Below are 25704 nucleotides of genomic sequence, written 5' to 3'. Positions count from 1 at the left end.
ACTTAACTGAAGATAAGTTTTACTTAGTAAACCCCTTCTTTAGCTGTAGTAGATTTACCTGACAAATGTTTTCTGAGACCTTTAAAAACATATATTTACTAAAAATCACCACATTAACTTCATGTTAGTCCTAAAAGGTTCTCTAATTACTGAAAGCCATAGTTCGTTATTCTAATACAAACTGTTATAACACATACTCACTTGAACATTAAAACATGATATTTCCTTTAAGTATATTCAGTCCTTTAACTTTTTACCAATTTGGTTGGGACTTCCTCCAGACCAATTCTTCCAAAATGGTGAATTTTTAAGAAATAAAATCATGAACCTGATGTTTTCATAAGATGACAGGTTAAGAAGAAAAACAGGCTTTTAAAATATTAATTTTATTAACATTAATACTAACATCTAAGTATTAGCAGAGCTATTATTTATAAGCATAGCTCCTATAGCGAGTACATAGACATTGTGAGACTTGCTGACAGCGGGCAGCTCAGTTCTAGCAGGTTCTATTCCAAAGTGGCCTGTCACTATAGTGGGAGTCAGATAAACCTGAGTCCCAACCCTGACTCAGCAACTTCCTAGTGCAGGTCACTTGGGTCTTGGGTGATGTATTGAACCTCCCAAACCTCAGTTTTCTTTTATAAAATGGGAATGATATCAGTGTATATAGGGTAAGGTTCACTTCAAAAAGTAAACAAGACAGTCTATGGGAAAGCATCCTGGACAGGCATGTTGACAGTCAGGCAGAAGTCTCAGGCTTCCTGCCTCCTCACTCCCTGCACCGTCCCATCACCAAGGTGGCCCCTCTGCATGGTTTCTGAGTACTGACCTTCTCCTCTCGCCTGCAAACAGCTGTGGTGACTTCAGTGACCTACACTGCCTGCACACACACATGCCCCCTTCCCCCTATTAGCCTTTAGACACACAGATCACTGTCTTCAGTGATTCCCTGCAGCATAAAGTCCGCCCACTTGAGCCTGGTGTCATGGTCCTTTCTTAGTCTGGCCCAACCACCCTTTCTGAGCTCATGGTCCCTTGCAAACCCAAGTCTTCCCACTCCAACTCTGCCCATCGCCCTGCTTCAAAGCTCTTACACAGCCTCCACGGCCTACAGTATAAACTCTAAACTGCTTCATGTGGCATCTGAGACATGTTATCTGGTCCCTGCCCATCTCCAGTTTCACCGGCCACCACTCCTTTGCCTCCTCATACTTTATAGCCAAGCAATTCTACTTACAGTACCGGAACCCTATGTTGTCTCATCACTCTTCAACTTTACACACACTCCCCTTTTTGCCCAGAATACCCTCCTCCTCTCATCTATTTGGCAAAGTCCTAGACGGTTTTCAAATGGCCCCACTTCTGTGACAGTCTGTCAAGTACTGACTGTGTCTCGTACCTTTGTCTGTTACTGCACCTGCCATGTTGTAATTATTTTTCATGTTTTCTTGTAATTCACTAGATCACTATAAATATCTTCTTTGGGGGGTGAACCCAGGACTTGGTCTTACACAGAGTAGTCACTCAGGAAATATTTACAGTGTTGAGCCGAAAAAGCTTCCAAGCTGGTGGGAAGAGCCACTGAAATGCAGGGGCTGTGACCTACCAGAGCAGCCTGCCGCTGTGAGAGTAGGCAGAGGGAGAATTTAACAAAATTCCCATTGAAAATGGTAAAATGGTGGTGACTGCCAGAGCTCAGAAAAAGAAACCCTTTTTATGTGGTTACAACTCTAACAAGTCAATTACATTTACCTAAAGCCAGTGGAACTCCAAACTGTATTTTTCTCCCCATAGCCTCATTCTTTCATAAAGTTCCCTTGCTCTGTGCAATGATCATGGGCAATCGCGTTTGCAGTTTTCGGCGATGCCAGTTCATGGCTATGTTTTTCTGTTCACTGAACTGGCTCATTTCTTCAGAACAAACTGTTCTGCACTGAAGCAGGAATTGGCTGGGTTCTAACAAAAAGATTTTTCCCCCCTGACAGTGTTTTTGCAAAAGACCCAAGTCAATTTATAGCCAAGTAACAAAAGGTCAGAAAGGTTAGTCAAGCAATGGGCGTAATTCCTGTGTGTCACAGCCAATAAAGGAAATGGGTGGGAATAAATAGTATGCAATTTTAACCTGAAATTATTTGTGCAAAACTATTATTGTGAACTATACAAAGGGACCCATGGCTTCCAATACAAAGGATTTCCCACTCTGATTTTTTTTAAGACACATTTACTGTGGAAGAACTGAGATGACCTCGAATTGCTCATTTGCAAGTGGAAAACTGTCAAAAACTTTTTCACACTAATTTATGAAAAAACTTGGTCACTGTTTTGCAGCCCTGAAATAGAAATATTCACATAAAAAATTAAATATCTCCCAGTTAAATCACAATTAAATACAATCTGCAGGGCTGAATTTAATACAAAATCTTTGCCAAAAGAGAAAATTAACCAAGAGAGATGCTGAGAAAAGGGCTCTACAAAGGCCATAGTTTATCTGTTTTAATCACGCTAGAAGTGTGACAAACTACTGCATTATTCAACGAGCATAAGAACAACAAGAAATGCCTGCCTTTAAAGCAGACACGAAGAGCTGACATCACAGCCAAGCCAACGGAAGACAGATGAGTAACAGCCTGCACTGGGCGGCCAACCAGGCCCAGGCTTGTGGGTCTGCGGAGTAAGGAAGCCTTTCACATTTCAAGGCCAATGGAACCCCCCCCCCACCCCGCCATCACAATGTCTATAGTAGTCACCATTTAAAACAACCTAATCATGAAAAAGATGAATGGTTAAATAGAACACTGTCACAGTCCTGGACAAGATGCTGTAAACCATTTCTCCCCCAGCCTCTTTGCTAAGTACAACCATAAACCCTGGAAATAATACAAGAGGCAACCAAAGGAGAAGTCTGAAAGGGGGGAAAAGGAAGGTGAACATGTTAGGGATCCCAGGGCTAAAGGAACAACACAGCAGCAGGGCATCTTATGACTCCCCTATCCAACTGAAGAAGGTGGCCCAAGCCAAATGTTTCCCAAGCCCCAGTCTAGCAACATAAGGCAACTCAGGAAGGCTTATCCTTCCCTATGACAGAATGGGAGTTCTGCAGACAACACCAGGCCAGCTGGTAGCACCAACAAGGAGGATAGCTCAGGAGCCCACTGATATTAAAACAATCTGGGAAAACACTCTCCCTCCCTGCAGGGCCCCCAGGAAGTACTCTTTATTCCAGCAGGATGGAGACTCCTTTCTTCCACCTGAAGGCACCAGGCAGCATGGCCTGGGGAAACTTCTTCCTTCCATCAGATAGCACCAGCAGGGCCCAGTGGGAGCCCCAGCTGCACCAGATAAACCAAGCAGACCAAAACAGTAACAGCAAAGGCTCTGAAAAGTAAATCATCATTGGAATCACAGCCCACAAAAGTAGATCCCAACCTGTGTGCTAAACCTAAAGAGAGTGACTTCCTGGTAAAACAAAAGGTTTAAACAGGACCCAGAGTTTCCTAACATAATAGACAAAATGTCCAGAACAGAATGGAAAATCCCCTTCCTACCAAGAACTAGGAAAATCACAACTTGAATGAGAGAAGATGATCAACTGACACCAATACCACGATGAATCTGATGTTGGAATCAGCTTACAAAGGATTTTAAAGCAGCCCTCACAAAAATGCTGCAACAAGCAATTACAAATTCTCTAGAAATAAATGAAAAAATAGAAAATCTCATCAAAGAAACAGAAGTTATAAAAAGGACCAAATACAAATTATAGAACTGAAAGACATAATAATAGAAATAAAAACTTGCTAGATAGGCTTAATAACAGAGATGACGACAGAGGATAAAAATCAATGCACTTGAAGACAGATCAGTAGAGCTTACCCAATGTGAACAAAAGAGAGAAGACAGACTGAAAACAAATGAACAGAGCTTCAAGAACTTGTGAGACAGTAACAAAAGATCCAATGTTCATATCATCAGAGTCCCAGAAGGAGAATAAAAAGAGAAGGGCTGAAAGAGTATTCAAAAAGATAATGGCTGAGAATTTCCCAAACCTGGTGAAAGACATAAACCTACAGCTTCAAGAAGCTGGGCAAACCTCAAATAGATAAGCTCAAAGAAATCCATGACAAGACACATGATGATTAAATTTCTGATAATTAAAGACAAAGACAAACCCTTGAAAAATGAGAAAAACAACCCATTGTCTATAAGGGAACACCAATTCAAATGAAACAGATTTACCATTTGAAACCACAGAGGCCAGAAGGAAGTAGCACAATATTTTCAACGCTGAAAGAAAAGAACTGTCAACCATGAATTCTATATCTGGGGAAAATATACCTCAAGATTGGAGGGGAAAAGACATTCTCAGACTAAGGAAAACTAAAAGAATGTGTAGCTAGAGGACCTACTCTTAAAGAATGGCTAAAGGAAGTTCTTCAGAGAGAAAGGAAATGATAAAAGAAGAAATCTTGGCATATCAGTTAGGAATAAAGAACAGAAAAAGAGAATGAGTATATACAACTAGACTATCCTTCTCCTCATGAGTTTTATATCATATTTAATGACTGAAACAAAAATTATAATACCACCTGATGCTCAAGATAATTATATTTAGAAGTGGGGATTAAAGGGACCTAGATGGAAGTAAGGTTTCCACATTTCACTCAAAGTGGTGAAACGCTGATACCAGTAGACTGTTATAAGTGAAATATGTATCTTGTAATACTCAGAGCAACCACTAAGTAAATGATACAAAGAGATACACTCAAAAACATTACAAATAAGATAAAATCCTTTAAAACCTTCAAGTCACCCAGAGAAAGGCAAGAAAAGGGAAACCGGAAGCAAAACAAATAATAAAATGGCAGATTAAAACCCTAATATATAAATAATTACCTTAAATGTAAATGGTCTAAATACACCAATTAAAAAGTAGAAATTGTCAGAATGGATAACTATATGCTGTTCACACGAAACTCACTTCAAATTCAATAAGTAGGCTGAAAACAGAGTGCTCTCCATACAGTAGATGGAATATCAATAGCTCTTTTAAATTGTGCTTATGAATAATTTTCATGATATAGGAAAATGTTTAAAATATTACATTTTATAAGACATGATAATTAAATAAGTAAATATTTTCAAAACAAGACACAAAATGTATATATAGCATGACTTCACACTGTATGTAAACAATTTATAAATAAATGCCTCAAAAGAATGCATGGGGGCTTCCCTGGTGGCGCACTGGTTGGGAGTCCGCCTGCCAATGCAGGGGACATGGGTTCGAGCCCTGGTCCAGGAAGATCCCACATGCTGCAGAGCAGCTGGGCCCATGCATCACAACTACTGAGCCTGCACTCTAGAGCCCGTGAGCCACAACTACTGAAGCCTGAGTGCCACAATTACTGAAGCACGCGCACACCTAGAGCCTGTGCTCCGCAACGAGAAGCCACCATAATGAGAAGCCCGTGCACCTCAACGAAGAGTGGCCGCCGCTCGCTGCAACTAGAGAAAGCCCATGCACAGCAACAAAGACCCAACACAGCCAAAAATAAATAAATTAAAAAAAAAAAAAAAAAAAAAGAATGCATGTTAGGGTACCACTAGCAAGAATCTCAATTATCTTCATTACGCTTTCTTATATTCTTCAGATTTCTACCATAGAACGAATGGCTTTTATAATCAGAAAACAACATTATGTTCTAAAACTTCTCTTCAATTAAAGCAGTCTATTAAAGATAACTGCTGCGTTCTGAAGAACCTAGGGGCAGGACAGGAATAAAGACGCAGACGTAGAGAATGGGCTTGAGGACATGGGGAGGGGAAAGGGTAAGCTGGGAAGAAGTGAGAGAGTGGTATGGACATATATATACTACCAACTGTAAGACAGGTAGCTAGTGGGAAGCAGCCACATAGCACAGGGAGATCAGCTTGGTGCTTTGTGACCACCTAGAGGGGTGGGATAGGGAGGGTGGGAGCGAGATGCAAGAGGGAGGAGATATGGGGATATATGTATATGTATAGCTGATTCACTTTGTTATAAAGCAGAAACTAACACACCATTGTAAAGCAGTTATACTCCAATAAAGATGTTAAAAAAAAAAAAGATACAGTTATCAAATAAAAAAAAAAGATAACTGCTGCTGCCTGGGGAGGAAGAACTAATATTTATCATGGGCAGCCACCATTAACGTGGCTCTTTCTACTGGTGAGCTGGCTGCCTCTCCCTTTCCTGCCCCCCAGAGGACCAAAGGTACACGGCAGAAGGCCTGGAAGACTCAGAAAGTGTTCTCTCTGCAAGCTTTGTACATGGGATCCAGGAGATGGGGGTAGTGAGGGGGAGGGAACTGACAGATAGGGACAGCAGAGTAGGACTGTTAGAAACCTGCCTCATGTCCAGTGGTCTCCAGAGTCACTGCTGTAAGTCTCCACAGGCCTGACCACCGAGTTGGGTCCCATGTTTCTTCACTCCATCACCCAAGGCCACACAAGCATGTCTTGGTCCTCACAGCCCAACAGAGCCTAACACGAGGATCATCCCACCACGCTGGAGGCCACAGTACAGAAGAGGAAATTCTTCTATTTGATATTGCCAAGTCGGTATCAATTTAACACCCCTGTCTTCCTTCCTTTTTCAAAGTCTCTCTCTAATTTTATCCAGGAGCCCAGTGATAAGCTTCCTACTATAACAGACCCAATCCTTTTTCTGGCATTTCAAGTAAGAAAACTCAAAGTAATCTTCAATTCTTCCTTACCCTTTATTTGTATATACAATCTATTATCATAAAGCAGATTCAACATAGAATGCAGAAGGTAGCAGATATAATGATTTCTAAGATTCCCTATTAGAGATCTGTAATTCTTTTACCAAAGATTACCTTTACCCTTTCTTAATGCAATGAATAAACAAACCCTCTTAAAGTCAAAGTCGAAACCAAGCCTCCTTCACGTATAAGATGCTTCCTTGTTGATTTAACAGGCAATGGGACCATTTCAAGACTTCCCACTGTTATGACCAATTCTGGAAAAGTTGCCTTTTTCTCTTACTGAGGACATGGAATCCCATCTCTATGGCCATATAGGATAACTCAAAGCCAACCTTGATTTTACAGCACTTTGCAAACTCTGCAGGACTATTTCAGTGCCTCTGCCTTTGCCATCTCCCATATCTAAACTATGCACATGATGAGGTAACACAATTTTACAAATACTTGAGCACGTATTGGTGACCATGTTAACTTTTTAAATAAACTTTTGATTTGCCTGTTGTCTTGCTTTTTGGGGGCTAGAGTGGAAAAAGCATGGACTCTGAAGTCAAAGAGTATCCCTATTACTTATTAGCCACATAACTTTGCAGCCTCTTCATCTATAAAATGGAAATAAGTATGCATACCTCCTATGAGGATTAAGTAATATATTACTTATAAAAGTGCCTAGCATATCATAGGTGCTCTCTTGGATCCATTTAACATTCCTACCTTAGTTTCTTTTTTTCCAACTACTTCTCGTTTATGATTTATGCTTTATGTTTTTATGGACCTAAATGAGTCACCTTAAATTCTTATGGAACAAAAAAAAGCACATAAAAATACAACATAAAAACAGTAGACACTCTGCTGGGAAGTAGGGGTGGGCACTGACTGGGAAGGGATATGAGGCAACTTTCTGGGTAATGATACCCTCGTAGGAGTTTGGGTTACACAGGTGTATGCATTTGTCAAAACTCAGCAAATGTACAGTTAAAATTTAACTACAATGAAATGTACCAATCTTACCTCAAAAGAAAAAACAAACTATAAACAAATAATGACCTCTACTTAGTGATATGCATGCCGAAGCACTGAGAGGGAATGCATAAAAAATAGGATGGACAGACGGCTGGACAGAGAAATAGGAAGCACAGAGTAAAATGTTAATGGTCAAACCTGGTGGTGGGTGGATGGCTGCCCACTGTAAAATCCTTTCAATTTTGCAGTATGTTTGAAATTTTTCATAATAAAATGTTGGGAAAACACATGCTATGGAAAAGAATGGAAGGCACTCAATACACATTAGTTCTCTTCCCGAACCCTCTCCCTATCTTCATTCATCCATTTGATCATTTACCTGCCAACACTTCCTAGGCACACACCACAGAATCGCCTAGTACAAGTTGCTTAACCCCAAGCCCTCTGAATACGTTTCCTCATCTGTGGAATAATAACTACATGTGCCTTATGGGGTTTCTGTGAGGATTAAGATGATAAACGTGTAACGCTTAAGCTCAGTACCTGCCCTGTAGCTGGTGCTCAATAAAAGCTAGCTCTGATTATGTCAGTATTACATAAAGAGCCCGGGCATTATAGTGTATTATTCTAGTAGCAAGTAGTGACTAGAAGCCCTGACCCCTAACTGACTGCTTGGGTTCAAATTCCAACTCTACCACTTTGTAGCTTTGGGCAAAATCCTTAACCTTTCTGTGCCCCAGTCTCCTATTCTGTGAAAAAGGGATAAGTGTTCTCTTTCATGGGGTTATTAAGACAATTCAACATGATAATATATACAAAATGCTTAGACAGTGGCTGGAACTGTATAAGCACTCAATCAATGTGAGCAAACTCACTATGCTGGATATTTAGAGAATATGAAGATGAATGGAATGCATAAGTCCCTGACACCTCAAGGAGTTGATTATCCAGGAGAGGAGAAGGCCATGTCAACAGAAGCATCACAAAGTGGTGTGTGATGTGTGCCATAGGGGACGTGCTACTATGGGCTTGGGATACCGGAAAAACAGACTGATGATAATGAACAAGGAAGGCCTCAAGGTAGTGGCACTGGATGATGTGGAACCTGAAGGCAGAGAAGGGGAAGAAAAAGGTTGGTAATGTGAAAATACATGGTACAAAGAGCCTACTAGAACTTAATAAAAGATAGGTAGGGGCGGGTTAAAAGATTTGAGGCTGGAAAGAGATTGGGATCAGATGGCAGAAAGCTCTACTGATGAATGTGGACTTTGTTCACAAAAGTACTTTGAAAAAATGATCATCCATTCATATATTCCATGGGTTAGAAGAGGTGAGTCTTCAAAATTAATTGTTGACCAAAAAAAAAAAAAAATTCTTGATTTTTCTATCTGATAAATAACAAATACTGCTAATCATTTATCCACTGCACTCTTTATATAAAGTAACTAAAAATTCATTACAATAACTATTTTACCAATTCAAGGCATCTCTACTGGATAAGAAGGCCCACAGCCTCTGGAGGGAGGGCCAGGGAAAAGCTTACTAACAGTGTTGTGGAATCAAGTTAGTTAGCACCACTCTAACTGGTTCATTGCTTTGAGGTTCAGTTTGGAATCTGACCCAAGAGATTAAATTCAGGAAGGGAGAAAAGTCCAGGCAGCAGCAGCGAAGGGCTGGCTCCCTTTGGATGCTGCCAGCTGGCTGCGGTGCGCCTCTCAGAGCTCGCTCTGCCTTGGTAAACACATTTCTGATGCCCGTAGGCACTGAGCAAGCCCGCTAAGCCTTACCCAAGCGTCTTCAGCATCAGAGCCCGAGGGGAGCGGCCAGGGGACGGGGAAGGTTTTACGATTAAAGGCAGCAAATGCTGCTTCCAAATTATGTAATTTAAATATATGAACCACACATGAAAACACCTTTTCTTTCTAGCACTATTGGAAGGAAATTAAAATAACATAAAATATATACAGTGAGGTTTAAAAGTTACGGGATTATATACAAGGAAACTTTTATCTTAGTGTGAACCAGGTCCTTTTAGCGTAGGCACCTTTTTTTTTTTTTTTTTTAGAAATTCACGTTCTTTTATTTTTTTATGTATTTATTTATGGCTGTGTTGGGTCCTCGTTTCTGCGCGAGGGCTTTCTCTAGTTGCGGCAAGTGGGGGCCACTCCTCATCGCGGTGCGCGGGCCTCTCACCATCGCGGCCTCTCTTGTTGCGGAGCACAGGCTCCAGACGCGCAGGCTCAGTAATTGTGGCTCACGGGCCCAGTTGCTCTGTGGCATGTGGGATCTTCCCAGACCAGGGCCCGAACCCGTGTCCCCTGCATTGGCAGGCAGATTCTCAACCACTGCGCCACCAGGGAAGCCCGGCAGGCGGACTGAGCGGAGGCACCTTTGAGTGGGCTGGTGCGCTGGCTGGTTCCGGCTCAGAGGCACAGTCTCCTGGCCTGCGGGCTCTGTGAGGAGCTCAGCTGTCTTGCTCCTCTGTGTTCTAGGGCCTAATTCAGTGCCTGGCCTGCAAAGGGTGCTCACAAAATATCTGTTAACTCAATAAGTAAATGATCTCGTCCCCAGCTTTATAAGTTCAGAAATATGATTTGTTTTAGTTCACTGAGATTATTAAATTCTTAATTGAGTGGGGGTAGAATTGGTTTAATTCCAACCAAACTCAATGGAGACACATTAGATCTCACCCCACCCCCCCATTTTAGAGGGGGTATAGCTTTCCAGGAGCCCCACTGCTTCTGAAATTTACCCAGAATTGTCCTTTCCTAACATGAGGGCACCTGGGAAACAGAATCCCTAATCAGGTGGTTGCCTGAGGAACAAATTTAGAACTTCTAAGAAGGTTTTCAACCTACACATGTAGCAAGCCCAGCTTTGCAGCAAGCAGAATGTTTGCCCCAGGCCACTGTGGCACCTCGCCTCCTGTGGACAGAGCGAGATGTACTCTGACGGAGTCCAACCCTCCAAACCCTTCCCAGGCTCCATGCAGACTCCCAATCTGGTGTCCCTTTGCAGCATTCTTCATTTGAACAAGTCATAAACCCCTTGCTTTTAAGAATTTTCTGTTTATAGGGCTTTAATTTGGCCTCTAATGACCAAAGAGGGACTTTCATCTCCATATGCCTCCAGAGGATCAGTTGGATCTGGTCATCTCTGCATGGATGTGTACCAATTTTCAGGCCATTTTGGGCTCAGCAGCAAATGCTGAGCAGTATCTTCAGAGAACCCCAGGGTACTAAGTGATACCCACCCATGGCTCTGTTTAAGACTGGTTTGGATTTTTTTTTTTCCTTAAGTGCAGTATCTTGCATTGTCTAATTTTCTATCTGCTTGGCCTCATAAAATTTTCAGAAAAATTTCCCATCAGCATAGCTTTTTACTACTGTACCCTTTAAAAAGGTCTAGGAAATTCAACATATCTGGAATGAGCCTCGAGGCAACACTGTGAGAGGTCATCATTAACATTTACCCACTTGGAGAAGGGACCATAACTCTAAGCTTTCTTTCCTCTTCTTAAGACAGTTTCTACCCAGAATCAAACAGTTTCTCTATCCCATGATGGCTTTTTACTTAAAAGAAAAATGAGATAGAGAAAAAACAGAAATTTTTAAATTTTGAGCTAATTTTAGACTTACAGAAAAGTTGCAAAAATAGTACAGAGAGTTTCCTTATGTCCCTGACCCAGCTTCCCCAAATCTTACATAACCATAGTAACTGAACAGAACCAGGGCATTAATATTGGCACAGTACTATTAACTAAACCAAAGATCTTATTCATATTGCACCAGTTTTTTTCTACTAATGTCCTTTTTCTGTCCCAGGATCCTATCCAGGATCTCCACTGTATTTCATCGTTATTTCTTAGTCTCCTGTGGTCTGTGACAGCTTCTCAGTCTTCCTTGTTATTCATGCCCTTGACACTTTTCAAAAGTATTAATCAGTTATTTTGTTGAATGTCCCTTGATTTGGGTTTGCCTGATGTTTTCTCATGATTACACTGAGGTTATGCATTTCTGGCAAAAATGCCACAGAAATGATGTTGGGTTCTTCTTAGTGCATCATATCATGGGGTTCATTGATGTTGCTTGTCTTATTACTGGTGATGCTGACCTTGATCTCTTGGCTAAGGTGCTTTCTGCACTGTAAAGTTACTACCTTTTCTTTCCTTTATAGATAATAAATAAGTTGAAGGAGTTGATTTGAGACTACGCAAATTTCTGGCAAAGGTTTCTTAAAGGATTACTGGCTCCCTCATTCACAAGCCTGCTCGCTTTCCTTAAAAACTCCAAGAGGTTAGTTGATAGTATTTCCCCTTATTATGTTTGTCATGCAAACACTTTGTTATTACTTTTTTGTTTGTTCAATGAGATTTATTTTTCTTCTACTTGTAAAAATAGCACATCTTCATTGTCAAAGAAAATATGGCATGTTCATAAACATGGCTTTAGAGATTGGTACCTATTATGGACTGAACGTTTGTGTCTCCCTCCCTCCAAATTCATGTTGGAATTCTAACCCCCAATGTGATGGTATGAGGACATGGGGCCTTTGGGAGATAATTAGGTCATCACAGTGGAACCCTCATGAATGGGATTAGTGCCCTTATCAAAGGAACCCAAAAGAGCTCTCTCACCCCTCTCCACCATGCGAGGCTACAAGAAGAAAAAGGCCATCTGCAACCCGGAAGAGGGCCCTCACCAGAACCCGACCATGCTGGCACCCAGCCACCAGGACAGTGAGAAAAAAATGTCTTTTGTTTATAAGCCACCCTTATTTTGTTACAGCAGCCTAAACTAAAATAGCAACTCTCTGTATAAATGTAGATATAGATACAGATATATAGGTACCAGTGAACCTCTTTTCCTCTTTTAATACCACTGGAGTCAGATACCATGGGCTTATTCATTAAGTCCCAGCCCCACCATGGACTTCAGGAAAGTTACTTAATTTGTGTGCTGGTTTGCCCAGCATCTGTTATTTGCTGATGCGATGAGCAAAATTAAATAACATTTTTTGGGAAGAACTATTCAGAAAGGTAGAGGTAAAAATGTTATGGTCTGTGTTTAATGGAAGTCAACTGAACACAGCCATGGGGAAGGTGAGGTCACACAGTAGACATCTGCAACCCCAGATGCCACATGTGGACAAAGGTTCAAAGTGTTCACTGATGAATTCCTTAATGACCGGAAGGACTGCTACTTGGTCCCCACGATTTGCCTATTTCCAGTTTACCAAGTGAGGCACCAACAGACTGTAAATTTATCACTTATTTGCGTGGCCCAAATACAATCAGGAAAAGGTTATTACCTCTCCCACTATTTTCCCCCAGAACAATAACAACAACAGGAACAGCTAACAATGGTGGAACACACGACTCGCACTGGACGCTGTGCCTTCTAAGCCCGTTACGTGCACTAGTTCATTCAACTCTCATCACAGTCCTTGCTAGGAGGTATTATTATTGCCTCCAGTTTACAGATAAGGAAAATGAGGCACAAAGAAGTTACAAAAAGTAACTTGCTCAAGGTCACTCAGCTAGTAGCTGGTAGAGCCAGAATATGAACCCAGGCAAGCCTAGTTCCAGAGCGCAGGCTCTTAGCACTATGCTCTCCTATTGTCAGAGAATGCAAGAACACACTATCATCTAGAAGAGAGAGACAGTCCATGAATTCAAGTTCCGGGCGAAGCTGAACTGAGCAAAAGATTCACATGACAGATGAAAACCACTTCCAGAATGGAAAGACCTGAGAGAAGAAACAAGAAGGGGCTCTCAGGATCGCACACATAATTAGCAATCAAAGTGGGTCACTAAGACAACAGCCTGGAAACATCTGAAAACAATGCGTAGAAAAGGACTCCAAGTTGACAAGTTAAACAAGCAGGCTATGTGAAAGGGAATCCAGCAGTTACTTCTGATTTTTTTTTTTTTTTTAAGTAACAGAAGCCCAGAGACAAGGCGATCTAAAATATAAGACCTCAAAGGAAAAGAGATGAGTGAATCAGAATACTTCAAGCTGTCATCTCTAAACAAACAAAATGATGCCAACCCCCTAGGCCAGATGCTCTTGTCATTCCTCTACCACCAAGATGTCTCCAAGAGCTGCGGTCAACAGCGCTGTCTGCATTTCCTCAGCTGGTCTGACTCCAGTGTGAGCTGACCTCCATACCCTGTGGACTGAGCACGGTGGGATCACTATCAATTTTCTAACTGAGAAAACCAGTGGCTGAGCTTCTCCTTATCCTTATCCTACTGGATCCTCTGGGTGAATGGCCACTGCTGGCCACTGCCCCTCGTAGGAAACCATCTCTTCCACACCACTCTTTTCTGCTTCTCCCCTACCTCTTCCTCTAGCTTCAGCTTGGCATTCAGGCCTGGTTTGCAATCCCACTTACTAGCTTAGTAACAGTGCCTTGGAGCCTTAGTTTCCTGGCCCACGAAGTAGGGTAGTAATAATTTCTACACACAGAGCTATTAAAAAGATAAAGTAAGCCATCTGAAAAAGCTCTCACCACCCCGTGCAGGACATGTATTACAGGGCTCAGTACATTTTGACTTCCTGCACATAAAGACTGGTCTTGGCCAGGAGGCCAACCGAAGCCCTTTTTTCTGCCTACATGCTCTAACAGGGGGAACTTTATATCTATTCCATGGCTTTGACCTCCTCCTTGGAGCAAGTATATCTCACAACCTTTATCTCCAGCCCCTACATCTCAACTGAGTTTCTAACTCATATTTCCAATGACTCCTAGATATGTTTTCCTAGATCTGTTGACAATTTTTTAAACTCAGGAAGTCCTAAAATGCTCTGTCTCTCTCCAAAGTAGTCTCTGCGACCCCCTCCACAACATCCACCCTGTGACATAAGGTAGTCGATATTTCCACCGTCTGTTATTACCTTCCCTAAAACAAACAAACAAGAAAACCCTCTAAGTCATCCTCTAATCCCAATCTCACCTGAGTCAGGAACTAGTATTTTTAGATTCCGCCTCAAAACACCTCATCTTCTCCATCACCGCTGCCTCCACCTTGCTTAAGTTCTCATCATCTCTTACCTGGATGACTGCCACAGCTGCTCAACTGACTTCCTCCCTGCAGTCCGTGCGTCACATGACAGCCAGAGTTATCTTCCTAAAAACAGGCTTGAACAGAGTACTCCCCTGCTTTAAAACCTTTCTGGTGGGGCCGCGGAAAGCCGAAACTCATTGGCCAGGCATTCAAGGTGCTTCGCAATCTGGCCCCAGCATCCCTTTGTCCAGTCTCATCTCCAGCCACTTAGGTACCTTTAGGCTTTTGCCCATTCGCTTTATCCTCTATCCCACAAAGCCCTACTGGCACAGTAACACTCAGCATTCAGGATGCCTTCGCTGACTCACCGAACATCATCCCCTCCCTCCCTGTGTCTCCAGGACACCTGACACATCACATCTTTCGCCATTGTGGGTTTGCATGCATGCCACCTCCTCAACCAGAAAGGGACCTTGAAGGCAAGGACAGAGCTACCTTTCTCTTTGTATCTACTGCACCTAGCTCAGTGTCTGTCCAGCTCAGAGTGAGGCTTAAGTGGTTGTTAACTAACTTAATCAAGAATAACAAAATACTTATGAGTATCAGGCTGAAACCTAGAAGAATTAGTGCACCTCACAGAACAAATGTAAAATGTGAAGGGTAAAAATATCTGGGGTAGATGAGAAGTACAAAGAGGGGATGCCAAAACAGGGAGAAACTGAGTTTCCTTATATGGAAGGAAAGGAAAGTTCCTGCTTTTGCTTTGATGATAGTAAATAAATTTAGGGAACAAATGTTATTTTTAGCACTAAGAGAATTGTTCATGTTTAAATTTTGTCTTAAAGTTAAAAAGAAGAAAAGGACACTCCATAAAACAGAAGGTGTAACAGGAAAGAGACAACTAAGCAATACAAAAATTAAGAAACGAATTATACATAGAAAACATAACAAATGCAAAAGCAACCATAAATTAAAGACGTTAAATTCACACATAAGTTATAGAATCTTCAAGATTGGTTGAACAGAAGACAAAATCCGACAACATTCTGCTTGAAATAACAGAGCTCTGAAATAATAATGAAATTAGAAAATATAACAAAATCACTGCACAAGAAATTTATAGACTATTAAAAAAAAGAACAGAGGACAAGCATTGCTTTAAGTATTGTCAGAAAACAAAGATTCTAAAATACTTGACCAACATCTTTGAAAAAATAAATAACTACACCCCCGCCCCCAAAGCAACTCGCCCCGATGGTTTATTAGTGGATCATTTCAAACTCTCCAGAAACAAACAAAACATATTATTGAAAACATATCTAAAAAAGGTCATGATATAGATTATCTAGTTCATTCTATGAACCCAATTCTAAAACTGGCAGAGAAAATGAAGAGAGAAAACTACAGATGAAGTGTACTTAAAATTTATGCTCAAAAATAAAAAAAAACAGTAAATAGAATCTAGGAATAGGTTAAAATTTTAAATTGTGTCATGTCATCAGATACCAAAAATTCATTTGTTAAACTCCAACAGATATTCTTAATTTTAAAATTCTAAAACTGATAATAAAGGTATACTTTCTTACCCTTTTTAGAGTATCTATTTAAAACCAAATGTCAACAGTATACTTCAAGGAAGAAATGAGACATGCAGTCATTAAAAACAGGCACAAAGTGAAGCAGCATTTTATCATCACTGTTAATTAATATAGGATCAGAAGTGCCTTCCAATACAAAGCAACATGAAAACGAGTAAGAAATACAAATACAATAAAGGAAAAGGCAAAATTTTTAATATATATAATACCACTGTAACTTGCAAACCCAAAGGAATCACTTGAATGGTTACGATGAGCTTAAAGTGACCAAAGTCATCACCAGTATAGAAAAATCAACACTATTTCTGGTCCTCAAACTTGACCGCAGTGAAAATCACCCTGGCAGATTTTTTAAATGCCAATGCTTACAACTCACCCCAGACAAACTGCCTCAGCATCTCTGGTGGTGGGACGAGACATTAGTAATTTATAACGCTTCTAAGTTGATTCTAATGTGCAGCTAAGTCGAGATACCACTACTCTATAAGTAATTATCTAAGTGTCTAAAAAACGCAACGCAAAACCATTTGTAATATTCGCAAATGGGAAGAGAAAGATTGCTGTAAGGCAACAGGAGTGCAAAAGAAGAAGCCCGAAAGGGGACATAGTTAGCTCCTGTGCCAGAGTCTCCAGTCCACTGCAGTTCAGGCAAAGAGGCAGGCAGCCGCCCCAGTTATTGGACGGGGACATGACCCATGGCAACAGCGGAACAGTGGCAGCAAGAGATAATTAGTCTCAGTCCAAGTGCTACTGAAATCAGAAGCATGCATGAAGATTTAACAGAGGCTGAGGATGTTCAAGATTACTTGCATATCTGTGTGAGGTCACATGTGAGACCAATTCCTAGAAATGCAATTGCTGAGTCAAATGGTATGTGCCTTTGAAAGTGAAAGATTAATTTTAAAAGATCTTAAAGGTGAAACAGAAAAAGCATGATGTGTAGAATAAACAAAACATCACATTTGATAGGTAGGAAGAGTGGAGCGGGAGAAAGGAGGGAAGCTGGAGCTAGGCGAGGTGGCTCAGTGCTGCCAGGGAGTAGGTAGGGAGACTGACATCACAGAAAATTCCTGGTGATTCCAATTTGGCTTTGGCCTTCACATTCACTTTGACCCCACAGCAGAGACCTGAAGGAGAAGGCGGCCAGGAGCCACGTGGCTACCTGGGAGGAGAAGATTCCACGACTGACTGAAGAACCGTAAGGAGGTCAGTGTGACTGACGCAGAGTCGGTGTGAAGGTGAGCACTAGAAAATGTGTGCACAAGTGCACTTGTAATAAACTTGTCTTATGCCGTTTTTAGTTTAGAGGATTGATATACAAAGGCCATTAAATAGTTTTTACTCCACCTTCCAACTCAAAGTTAAAGAATGAGAAAACTGGAATATACCTTCTATCTAACAGCAGGCCTGCCACAATCCACCATGAGACAGGAAGTTCCACAAGTGACAGTTGTGAGGAAATTCCCATGGGCTGGGTGGCCCAGGCTTGTGGGGAGGGAGTGATGTTGCCATGGAGTTGTCCAAGTCAGGCTGCTGTGCACAGAACTTCCATTATATACCAGCAATGACCCTGACTCCATTTCCTCTCCTTTCTTTCCAAAAAGTTCTACTCAGAAAGGTTCTTAACTTTATAATGATAAATAAGGTAGTAAATTTCCTTTATTTAAAAAACTTTAACAACAAAACCCCTCAAAATCTAAGCCTGTGAGTGGCTCAATAACAGAATAAACTGAGTTCCCAACTCATATATGTATATGTATAGATGTATATGTATATACATATATGAGTATATAACTTTACTAGGGCACATCTAGTTCATCAAGGGGAGGCTATGCTTATTTACATTAATTATTGGCCAGTCAGCTTTGTCTGTAGTATTAATTTTCATATTCCAGAGAGCAGTACCACACATCCTATAGCCTGAGAACATGGCTTGGATAATTTGGTATTCAAACCAGTGTTTTTCAAGTCAGTCATTTAATAAAGCAGAAGTATGTTTTGCACTCAGACTAAAAAATTGACCTTGAACTAAACCTGCACATCACAAGAGACACAACACACAACTCTACTTTTATAATACCCAGTGGTCAACCTAAGATATAACAGGTTCCTATCAAGTGATCCAAGAAGTCACCTAAATTGTATATTCAATACAGATATTTTTAGATTAATCCAAATGATTAAAAGAATCATTTGATCAAAGAGCTCAGCAATAAAATCAAGGAAGGAGAAAATAAAGAATGTTTAACAGCAATACAAAGATTAAATACAGCCATAAAGACTTAGGCATGACAAAGTAATGGTAATTGATATGGCAAGAAACCTAAATTCAGAAGTGTACTATTTACCCAGGAAACATACTTTTTCCTCATTTCCTTGGTTTCTCCAGTTTCTCTCTTCTCTTTGTGCAGCCCCATATGCATCTTTAAAGGTTCACTTGTTGCTTCTGCAGTTGTATCCAGTCCTGCAAAAGAAGTGACATATCCTCACTTCATGAGAAAAGAGATAAAGTGTATTTTAGGATGCTGAGCTATCCAATCTCATCAATCTCCTTTCCTAACTCATTTTCTCCAGAACTATACACAAACAGAAAAACCAAGGCGGTGGGGAGAGTAAGAAGAGGTCACTAAAATACAAATGAGCAATTTTAAATGATTAAAAATGTTAGTAGTAACTGAAAAATATCAATGGAAAAAAGGCAAACTTGATTGTCTCTGATGATAGATCAGAACAAGATGATTCATTAAAATCTCTTTCCACCAATGAGTTTCCACCTTTCTCTCCTGGCTAAGTTTGAGATGGCTTAGCAGAAATGATCAAATTAACTGATGTGTGGGACTTCCCTGATGGCACAGTGGTTAAGACTTCTCGCTCCCAATGCAGGGGGCCCAGGTTCGATCCATAGTCAGGGAACTAGATCCCACATGCATGCCGCAACTAAGAGTTCACATGCCACAACTAAGGAGCCCACGAGCCACAACTAAGGAGCCCGCCTGCCGCAACTAAGACCCGACACAACCAAATAAATAAATAACTAAATAATATTTTAAAAAATTAATTGATGCGTAGCCGTACAACTTCAAGGGTGAGTACCATTAAGGATGTGCTATTTTCTGATGCTCTTCCATTCAAAGCCCTGGGGTTTTCCTCACATGGATTCTAGAGGTAAAAAAAAAATGGTCTAGACTGAGCTCCAGGCTAAGGAGCTATGTTATCTTCATCTTTTGTCTCTGACCCCATCCCTATGTCATCCCATTCTACCCAATGACAGACACATGGTAGCTCTTGGTGAATGAATGAGACAATAACTACGTTTTCAACAAATGACCAGAAATGCTTCACATGATCTTAAAATTACTTGAGAAGCAGTTGAAAAACCACTGCTTTTGAATTCTTTATTTCTTTCCCAAAGCATTCTCTTTGGTTGAGATGCCCAGTAAAATGGCCCTCAAGTGAGTATACCAGAGGGTCTCAGAACTTCGAACGGTGCATGGGTACACGAGAGAGTCGGGGCTGTGAGTATCTGAATGTAAACAAGTTTGCCCCTCAAAAAAGCACCCTGGGGACTTCCCTGGTGGTCCAGTGGTTAAGAATCCACCCTCCAATGCAAGGGATGTGGGTTCGATCCCTGGTCAGGGAACTAAGATCCCACATGCCGCGGGGCAACTAAGCCCATGCGTCACAATTAGAGAAGCCGCACACCGCAAGAAAGACCCAGCGCAGCTCCGAGTGATCTTTCCCCATCATTCTTATGTCTGTAGCATACACCTGTCAAGCTTTTACTCTGTGTCAGGCACTGTTCTAAGAGCTTTAACTACATTAACTAACTCAACCTTTATAACAACCCTGTGAGATAGATTCTATTATTCTAATTGCTCAGAGGAGGAGACGAAAGCACAGAAAGGTTAAGAAAATTGTGCAAGGAAATGCACTATATGCTGCCATTCACAGGCAGGGGCTCCTGGGCACACATGATCTTGCAGGAAACTGTAGTCTCATCTACCGATTTCACTTTCTTCTATTGCTCTTATGGTATAGTAGTAGCTCAATAGCTAAATTAGCTCTTGTTGGAAAACTGTCCTAATTAATAATTTATTAAAAACTTTAAATTCTCCATCACTTAAAAAACTGACCTTTTCTTAATTTAAAAAATTATCCAGTGAACATCACAGAAAGGAACTCTTCCTAATTTTGTGGAACTCAGAAGCAATCATGATTTTCAGCTGCTTACATTCATCCACTACAGATTATTACACTTATTCTAGATATTTTGCCATGCTTACCAGATCCCTTCTAACTTTAAAATTTCAAATCCCTCATTCAAGCAAGGCATTTATTCTTTGCTCTCTAGTTCAGTTGATTGGGACCCAATGCTAATGACGCCAAAAGCTTTGGGTTCAATCCACTACAAACCACTTCGCTTTGTTTGCTTCAAGTCTGCAAACCCTTAGCCTGGATGGCACGTTGTGGGTCATAAGAGGAGCCAGGTGGAAGCGTGCAAGACAACTAGCATAAATAACATCTGCTTGAGAAACAAGTCCACATACACCACAGGGGCAGGAGCATGACCCTGAGGCAGAAGCATCAACTCCATACATAAAGAAAAGCTTCATGATCACTGGCAAAGCACTTCTACTTTTCTGAGTAAGACACCCTTCTCAAGCTCAGATCTTTTTGCCAGAATCTAACCTAAAGTCCCTCTTTCAAAAAACAAAACAGGTATAAGATTAAAATAAGAAACTAAGGTTTTTAGTTTTTGTACAAGATGTGCTTGATCTGAAAAAAAAAATTCTTATTCCTGACACCAATTCCACTGACAATAAAAAGCACTCGTAATGGCTTTCGAAAGTGACACAGAAGTCTCTGGCAGTGCAACACAGCAAACCACCAGAAAGATCTTACGGCAATTCCATATGTATATCTCACATTCTTTAAAAATTACTCCTAATTTTCATAAAACCAAAAGCTGCTCCATCTCCAAATAATATAAAGTTATTTTAAACATGCTTTTTCAAATTAAATGAAGAGACCAAATCCTATCAGTCCAGATCACATTTTAAAACAACCAAGGGCCCACTCAAGGTAGAAGTTTTAACAGCTTCCACAAGTAAAAAAGAAAAGGCTATATTCCTTAATTGTTATTCTACGAAGAAACCCACTTGGGATCATCTGTCTTCGTGTTTTCTTGCCCACAGCTGGAAAGAACTTTCCCAATGTACTAATGCTACAGAGCACATGGATTCCAACAGTCACAAGGTAACTATGACAGCAAAGCCACAGTTATTTATGAGATCACAAAAACTGTATGATGTAATTTTTTAAATTTGAGGGAAAATTCACATAACATAAAATTAACCATTTTAATGTGTACAATTCAATGGCATTTAGTATATTCACAATGCTGTACAACCCTCACCTGTATCTAGTTCCAAAACATTTTAGTCATCCCCAAATGAAACCTTGTACTCATGAAGCAGTCACTACCATTCCCCCTGCTCCAGCCCCTGGCAACCACTAATATGCTCTTTGTCTCAATGAATTTATCTATTCCGGATATTTCACATAAATGTAATCACACAATATGTGACCTTTTGTGCCTGCCTTCTTTCACTTAGCATGATGTTTTGAGGTGTTTCCACATTATAGCTGCATCAGTACTTTACTCCTTTTTATGGCTAAAAAATATTCCATTGTATGGATAAATCACATTTTGTTCACCCATTCGTCCACTGATGGACATCTGGGTTGTTCCTACCTTTTGGCTACTGTGAATAGTGCTGCTAGGAACATCTGTGTACAAGTACTTGTTTGAATACCTGTCTTCAATTATTTGGGGTATGTATCCAGGGGTAGAACTGCTGGGTCATATGGTAAGTCTATATTTAACTTTCTGAGGAACTGCCAAACTGTTCTCCACGGTGGCTACACAATTTTACATTCTCGCCAGCAAAGCACAAGGGTCCGACATCCTCACTAACACTTCATATTTTCCGTTGGAGATGTTTTTAAATTATAGCCATCCTTGTGGGTGTGAAGCAGTATTCCATTGTGGCTGATTTGCATTTCCTTAATGACCGATGACGTTGCACATCTTTTCATATAATTGTTGGCCATTTGTATATCTTCTTTGGATAAATGTCCAATGAAGTCTTTGCCCATATTTTAATTGGGTTGTTTTTCTTTTTGTTGTTGAGTTGTTAGAGGTTTCTTTTTTTTTTAATGTATTATGGATACTAGGTCCTTCTCAGATTTGCATATTTTCTCCCATTCTATAGATTGTCTTTCCACTTTCTCAATAATGTCATTTGGTTAGGACCTGTGCAGCAGGGAGAGGAAGCACATCGAAAGGAGGGCCTCTGGAGTATGGGTTTCCGGAGTGTGGAGCCGTGTGGCTGACAGGGTCTTGGTGCTCCGGCAGGGTGTCAGGCCTGTGCCTCTGAGGTAGGAGAGCCAAGTTCAGGACATTGGTCCACCAGAGACCTCCCGGCTCCACGTAATATCAAACGGCAAAAAAAAACGGCAAAAGCTCTCCCAGAGATCTCCATCTCAATGCTAAGACCCAGCTCCACTCAACGACCAGCAAGCTACAGTGCTGGACACCCTATGCCAAACAGCTAGCAAGACAGGAACACAACCCCACCCATTAGCATCAAAGAGGCTGCCTAAAATCATAATAAGGCCACAGACACCCCAAAACACACCACCGGACATGGTCCTGCCCATCAGAAAGACAAGATCCAGCCTCATCCACCAGAACACAGGCACCAGTCCCCTCCACCAGGAAAGCTACACAAGCCACTGAACCAACCACACCCACTGGGGGGCAGACACCAAAAACAACGGGAACTACGAACCTGCAGCCTGCGAAAAAGAAACCCCAAACACAGTAAGTTAAGCAAAATTAGTAGACAGAGAAACACACAGCAGACGAGGAAGCAAGGTAAAAACCCACCAGACCAAACAAAGGAAGAGGAAATACACAGTCTACCTGAAAAAGAATTCAGAGTAATGATAGTAAAGGGGATGCAAAATCTTGGAAATAGAATGGAGAAAATACAAGAAACATTTAACAAGGACCTAGAAGAACTAAAGAGCAAACAAACAATGATGAACAACACAATAAATGAAATTAAAAATTCTCTAGAAGGAATCAATAGCAGAATAACTGAGGCAGAAGAATGGATAAGTGACCTGGAAGATAAAATAGTGGAAAAAACTACCACAGAGCAGAATAAAGAGAAAAGAATGAAAAGAATTGAGGACAGTCTCAGAGACCTCTGGGACAACATTAAATGCATCAACATTCGAATCACAGGGGTCCCAGAAGAAGAAGAGAAAAAGAAAGGGACTGAGAAAATATTTGAAGAGATTACAGTTGAAAACTTCCCTAATATGGGAGAGGAAATAGTCAATCAAGTCCAGGAAGCACAGAGAGTCCCATACAGGATAAATCCAAGGAGAAACATGCCAAGACACATATTAATCAAACTATCAAAAATTAAATACAAAGAAAAAATATTAAAAGCAGCAAGGGAAAAACAACAAATAACATACAAGGGAATCCCCATAAGGTTAACAGCTGATCTTTCAACAGAAACTCTGCAAGCCAGAAGGGAGTGGCAGGATGTATTTAAAGTGATGAAAGGGAAAAACCTACAACCAAGATTACTCTACCCAGCAAGGATCTCATTCAGATTCCACGGAGAAATTAAAACCTTAACAGATAAGCACAAGCTAAGAGAATTCAGCACCACCAAACCAGCTTTAGAACAAATGCTAAAGGAACTTCTCTAGGCAGGAAACATAAGAGAAGTTAAAGACCTACAATAACAAACCCAAAACAATTAAGAAAATGGTAATAGGAACATACATATTAACAATTACCTTAAATGTAAATGGATTAAATGCTCCAACCACAAGACACAGACTGGCTGAATGGATACAAAAACAAGGCCCGTATATATGCTGTCTACAAGAGACCCACTTCAGACCTAAGGACACATACAGACTGAAACTGAGGGGATGGAAAAAGATATTCCATGCAAATGGAAATCAAAAGAAAGATGGAGTAGCAATTCTCATATCAGACAAAATAGACTTTAAAATAAAGGCTATTACAAGAGACAAAGAAGGACACTACATAATGATCAAGGGATCAATCCAAGAAGAAGCTGTAACAATTGTAAATATTTATGCACCCAACATAGGAGCATCTCAATACATAAGGCAAATATTAACAGCCATAAAAGGGGAAATCGACAGTAACACAATCATAGTAGGGGACTTTAACACCCCACTTTCACCAATGGACAGATCATCCAAAATGAAAATAAATAAGGAAACACAAGCTTTAAATGATACATTAAACCAGGTGGACTTAATTGATATTTATAGGACATTCCATCCAAAAACAACAGAATACACTTTCTTCTCAAGTGCTCATGGAACATTCCCCAGGATAGATCATATCTTGGATCACAAATCAAGCCTTGGTAAATTTAAGAAAATTGAAATCATATCAAGTATCTTTTCTGACCACAACGTTATGAGACTAGATATCAATTACAGGAAAAAAATCTGTCAAAAATACAAACACATGGAAGCTAAACAATACAGTACTAAATAACCAAGAGATCACTGAAGAAATCAGAGGAAATCAAAAAATACCTAGAAACAAATGACAATGAGAACATGACAACCCAAAACCTACGGATGCAGCAAAAGCAGTTCTAAGAGGGAAGTTTATAGCAATACAATCCTACCTCAAGAAACAAGAAACGTCTCAAATCAACAACCTAACCTTACAACTAAAGCAATTAGAGAAAGAAGAACAAAAAAACCCCCAAAGTTAGCAGAAGGAAAGAAATCATAAACATCAGATCAGAAATAAATGAAAAATAAACGAAGGAAACAACAGCAAAGATCAATAAAACTAAAAGCTGGTTCTTTGAGAAGATAAAAGTGATAAACCATTAGCCAGACTCATCAAGAAAAAAAGGGAGAAGACTCAAATCAATAGAATTAGAAATGAAAAAGGAGAAGTAACAACTGACACTGCAAAAATACAAAGGATCATGAGAGATTACTACAAGCAACTCTATGCCAATAAAATGGACAACCTGGAAGAAATGGACAAATTCTTAGAAAAGCACAACCTTCCAAGACTGAACCAGGAAGAAACAGAAAATATAAACAGACCAATCACAAGCACTGAAATTGAGACTGTGATTAAAAATCTTCCAACAAACAAAAGCCCAGGACCAGACGGCTTCACGGGCGAATTCTATCAAACATTTAGAGAAGAGCTAACACCTATCCTTCTCAAACTCTTCCAAGATATAGCAGAGAGAGGAACACTCCCAAACTC

The 25704-nt window shown here is 40.5% G+C and overlaps 1 protein-coding gene across 12 annotated transcripts in view; it reads right to left on the bottom strand.

Moving 5' to 3' along the window:
• Nucleotides 1–25704, bottom strand: part of ZHX3 (zinc fingers and homeoboxes 3) — a 147920-nt gene that overhangs the window by 55105 nt on the left and 67111 nt on the right. For 11 of the 12 annotated variants that reach the window (XR_009497457.1, XR_009497459.1, XR_009497458.1 and 8 more), the window contains one exon: nt 18699–18801. The gene's annotated coding sequence lies outside the window, so the exon portion shown is untranslated. Of the gene's footprint in view, nt 1–18685; nt 18802–25704 lie in introns of those variants that run through there. The other variant, XM_059895800.1, reaches the window with a different exon arrangement.

Source organism: Balaenoptera ricei, chromosome 15, assembly GCF_028023285.1.
Source record: "Balaenoptera ricei isolate mBalRic1 chromosome 15, mBalRic1.hap2, whole genome shotgun sequence".
NCBI classification, from domain to species: domain Eukaryota; kingdom Metazoa; phylum Chordata; class Mammalia; order Artiodactyla; family Balaenopteridae; genus Balaenoptera; species Balaenoptera ricei.
This window is presented reverse-complemented; position numbering and strand designations above follow the sequence as displayed.